The sequence below is a fragment of the Pogoniulus pusillus genome, chromosome 33, assembly GCF_015220805.1.
Source record: "Pogoniulus pusillus isolate bPogPus1 chromosome 33, bPogPus1.pri, whole genome shotgun sequence".
Classification (NCBI taxonomy): Eukaryota; Metazoa; Chordata; class Aves; order Piciformes; family Lybiidae; genus Pogoniulus; species Pogoniulus pusillus.
Window position 1 is genome coordinate 3,448,166 of NC_087296.1, and position 4,367 is coordinate 3,452,532.

Below are 4,367 nucleotides of genomic sequence, written 5' to 3' on the forward strand. Positions count from 1 at the left end.
GCAGGGGCAGAGGCGGGAGGGGAGGGGGGAGGAGCAGGCCGCTCTCCCCCCTCCCCCTCCTTCCCCACCCCTCGCCCTCTCCGGCGCTGCCACTGGGGACGCGCGGTTCCCACTGGAGACCCCTCCGCCCCCGCCGCCCACTCGGCGCCGCGCTGCCAGCCCTTCCCCCCCCCCCTACGGCTGGGCACCGCCTGCGCTGCGATGTCCCTTTTCTGTCCCCCGACACCCGCGGGCAGCGCGGCGGCCACGGCCGCACGTGGGGACACACAGCTCGGGGACGCGAGCGGGGGGCGACGGGGACCGGCTCCGAGCCGGAGATGGCGGCACGTTCGCCGCGGGCGGCCGCCGCGTGGAATCGTTCCCTCGGCCTGGCAGGGGCCAAGGTGGCAGCGGCGGCCGCGGTCTCGCGTGGCCGCGGCTCCGGTTCCCGCAAGCCGCGCACGTGCACGCGGGGCACAGCGGGAGCAGGTGTGCGCGTGCGCTGCCCTCCCCGGCAGCCGGGCACCGAGCGGCCACCGGGCGGGAAGCGGGGGCGGCAGAAGGGGCACACCGTGCCCGGTGGCGGGAGGCGGCGCGCACGTGGCCGCGCAGCCCCCGCAGCGCCTTTCGAAACCGCCGCTGCCCACGGCTCCGCTCCTGTCTCGCCGCCGCTCGGGGCAGTGGGCAGCCAGGCCCGCCCGGTCAGCTCAGCCGGCTCTTCCCGAGGCGGCCGGGGCAGCGGAGGGGGCAGCCCGGCGACTCCCCAGCCCCTGGTAGAGCACTGGCCGTGGAGCCTGTAAATACATCCCCACGCCCGTGATCTAGCCTCGGGGCAGTCGCACCGCCGGTGCGTGGGGAAAGGCGAAGACAGTCACGCAAATCGGTGGCGACAGTCGCACGTAGCTACCGCGGGCCACTTGCTCGCCCACGTAGAGTTGTGCCCGCGGCTGCCGCTGCTTCCAGCAACGCCGCGACTGGCTGGAGGCACCCGTGGAAGTGCTGCCTGCCTCTCACACCATCCCAGCCTGGTGGGGGTGGGAAGGGACCTCTGGAGATCACCTAATCCAACCTCCCTGCTAGAGTAGGATCACTGAGTAAATCACACAGAACACGTCCAGGTGGGTCTGGAATCTCCAGAGAAGGAGACTCCATAGCCTCTCTGGGCAGCCTGGTGCAATCTCTGCCAGCCTCCAAGTGGAGATGCTTTTCCTTATGTTGAGGTGGAATCTCCTGTGTTCATCTGTGTCCACTGCCCCTTGCCCTGTCACCGGACACCACGAAGAAGAGCCTGGCTCCATCCTCCTGACGCTCACCCTTTAGCTACTCAGCGTTAATGAGATGCCCCCCCCAGCTCTCTCAGCTTCTCTGGGTAAGGCAGACCTAGTTCCAGTCCCCTATTCAGGACCTCTTCACCGGACTCTCCCTAGTGTTTCCTTGTCCTTGAGCTGAGGGGCCCACAGCTGGTGCATCTAACGGTGGATTTCTGCGTGTATTGCCAAGCAGAAACCCTGGCGTTTGGTGCCCATTTCAGGCTTATGCCTGTACTTGCTCCCCCCCAAAAAAAGTGAACTCGGTCAGTTGGTCTAATGCACATCCAAGCTTAAAGAGTTGATGCTCTTTTCCCGCACCGATTTAACGAGAGACTTTCCGCTCTCCGCGTGTGGGGAGCGGGGGGGGCAGCGGTGATTTATAAAGGAGAGATCCCTTTCTTCTTTTAATGAACTACCCTTGTAGATTTTATCTCCCCTTGAATTTGACGGGAGCACAGTAGACGCCGTGTTACATTAGGCTGGCAAATCGTAGGTGCCCTTTCTGCTAACAGCTTGTGGAAAAACAAACAGTTCCCCAGAGGTTAACCAATATATAGAACTGTGGGAGAGGGAAGTCTGCTTTTGTAACCCGTGGCCAGCAGTGGCAATTCTGGGTTTTGGGCTATATGTAATGGCTCTTAAATTAGCAACATATCAAAAGTTGACAGCTTCTCGTGAAATGTTTTACTTACACAATCAGCTCAGCTGCCATTCCTGCCGAACAGATTCGTTTTGCCTCTTAATAAAAGCACACAGCCAAGTGCTTTAATTATATTGTAACTGTTTCATCATTCTTTTTTTTTTTTATCCAGAGCGAAAGGAGTCGTCTAAAGGTGTTTATAAAAGCAGTTTGTTGTAAAATAAATAGGTGAAGATGCATCTTGCCACAAAGGGTGAGGGATTCCAGCACGTATCCTATAGGAGTAGCAAGGAAAGTACACACCAGGCAAGTCAACGTGCAGGTGGAACACAAGAGCTCTGAGAACTGCTCTGAATTTAACAGCCTGGAGATTGTTAACAGTCTAAAGGCTCTCAAGACCCATCTGGATGTGTTTCTGTGTGACCTGCCCTAGGTGATCCTGCTTGGGCAGAAGGGCTGGACTGGATGATCTCCAGAGGTCCCTTCCAACCCCTAACATTCTGTGATTCTCCAATACACAGAATCAACCAGGTTGGAAGAGACCTCCAAGCTCAGCCAGTCCAACCTAGCACCCAGCCCTAGACAATCAACCAGACCATGGCACTAAGTGCCCCAGCCAGGCTTTGCTTGAACACCCCCAGGGACAGCGACTCCACCACCTCCCTGGGCAGCCCATTCCAATGCCAATCACTCTCTCTGTGAAGAACATCTTCTGTTTCTTGCCTTTGCAACTGAATTGCACTAGAAGAAGCTTACGGAGTTTTTTGGGTTGTTTTTGTTTGGTTGGGTTTTGTTTGTCTTTTGTTGTTGTTGTTTTATTTTGGTTTGGGTTTTTTGTTGTTGTTGCTGTTGTGTTTTATTTTTGTTCCTTTGGGGTGGGTTTTGTTTGCTTGTGGTTTATTAAAGCAAATATAATACCCATGCAAATCAATTAGGAAGAAAAAATCAGATCAATCTTCTGCCCCATAAATAACTCAGCACTTTCCTAGATACTTCCTATTTCCTTAGAACTGAACAATACAAAGAATTGGCTATTTAAATAAAATAAATAAATAACTCCTCACTGTTTCAGATTTTTCAGTGCTTCCTGCAGAAGCAGGTCTCTAAAGTTTTGTTCTTAGGTTGCTTTTTCTACATTTGGCACTCGGGGTTTTCAGCAGGTTCGCAGTGAGCAACCCTAACAGGTAATAGTTTGTTGATTTTAACTCTGACTGCTCTTTTTATTATCGTTATTAATAGCCAGCTGCTTAAAGGAGCCCTTAAAAACAGGAACTCCCAGCATTGTAACTCCTGCATGAATCACTTGAGCGAAGGATTCATTTCATTAGCAAGACAAGTGTTCTGCAGTTAGCAATTCCTTTAGTCTGCAGAGATCAGGATCACCTCCCTGGAACTTTTCTGAGTCTGTTAGCACTAGGAAGATTTGCCCTCTGCCTTTATTGTGAGGCTAATTGAAGGTTTACTTAAAGGGTACCACGTTTTAACACCTGGCCCAGCTGCTAAGTAGTGCTAGATCTCAGTTGGGTTTTACTTGAACGCTCTACTTAGTGGGATTAAGGAAAAGCAACCATAAGGCAAAAGCAACTCAGTGGAATCCCAAACTCAATTTCAGAGCCCTTGAGAAAATACTTGCCAGTTTGAACTCCACCTCATTTCTGCTCTATAGTGCTGGCCCGAGGCATTGTAGCTACTAGGGACCCAAGCCCAGGAGGAGACCTGAAGGGCCTCAGCTAAGCATAAAGAAGCACGAGCATATTGTTGCAGTAACAGCATCCACTGGAAAGGGAGCGAGCCAAGTTGTCTCCAGGCAATGCAGGTAGCAAGCTTAGATTGGCTTCCCAGTCAGACAAGTCCCATTTTTTTTTTCACCATTTGAACTTGTGCTCCACAAGTCATTTATTCAAATGTTCATTTTTTTCCCCCCTCTCCATGCCTTTGGCTCAAAAACCACTCAGTGACACTGCGGCAATCTCTGGAAAATTCCAGGTCAGCGGGGAGGGGAGTTATGGTGCTCCAGCAAAAGAACTCTTGAGGTAAAAACCACTGCTGCTCTCGAGTACAGTGGGTGAGCACAATGACTCACCCGACTAAACTCCAACTAGACTTGGGCAAAATAATGTGTTCTGAGCCCCTGCAAAGCTGAAAGCACTGTTTGCAGCTGTATGGAGCTTTACAAGGGTGGCCTATGGAGGGTGCTTAGACATTTAACCATAGAATCTGCAAGGCCCTCCCCTTGGACAATGCCCTCTCTGTGTCAGTTCAAAGGATGTAGTCAGCTAAAGATTCCTCTGGACAGCGGTGAGGAACCACAGTGGCTGCCAGGGAGGTGGCAGAGCTGGCAGTGCTCATCACTGCGGCAGGCTGGAGCTGGGAGTCAGAGCAGCTCAGTGTGCTGAAGGCTGGTACACAGAGCAGAAAATGAGCCTAAATGGAGAGGC